Source organism: Bison bison, unplaced genomic scaffold, assembly GCF_000754665.1.
Source record: "Bison bison bison isolate TAMUID 2011002044 unplaced genomic scaffold, Bison_UMD1.0 scf7180017864367, whole genome shotgun sequence".
NCBI classification, from domain to species: domain Eukaryota; kingdom Metazoa; phylum Chordata; class Mammalia; order Artiodactyla; family Bovidae; genus Bison; species Bison bison.
Window position 1 is genome coordinate 6,453,288 of NW_011494939.1, and position 667 is coordinate 6,453,954.

A 667-nucleotide genomic window follows, 5' to 3' on the forward strand; every position below is an offset into this window, starting at 1 on the left:
GAAACAGAGATGCAGGAAAATGTGCACAGCAAGCAATGTTGTCTTTTACACAGCTAAATTTTGTTTTGATAATCTGAGAGGTAATATATTTCCCTGATTTATCTCTGTTCCAGATTTCAAGCCCTCAAAGTAGAAAATATTGAAAGACTCATAGTAGTTCAACTACTGGGAAGAGGGTATTTTTGAATAATGTGTTCTATTGATTTGGAGTTGCTATGGTTATCCTAAGCTTTTATAATAGTTACTCTAGCAACAAATCAACTAATAACTTACTACCTTAAACTTTTTAAGTTTTTAAGTAAATAAGTATTACTTAAACTTTTTAAGTAATAACTTTTACCTTAAAATGATAAAAGTTCAATAGCAGTTTTGGTAAGTGAATATCTCAGTTTAAATTATTGAGAGCAGCTTCAGGTGTTGCAGAGTGGGTCTCACCTTTTGAGTTGGAAGTACCTGAAGGCAAGGTGCCTGCTCTTTCACCTTCCAGCATTCTCCTTTGGTTGCCATGTCAGACACTTGAGGAGACAAATGTCCCTTGGGTAGTGGGCTTGCTTATGGAATGCCGTAAGTGCACAGATGGGAAAGAACCAGGAAACGCATTGCTGTCTATTCACAGGGTTTTGTGTTGATAATTACAATAATGTACATTCAAGTACTGAAAAGTGTA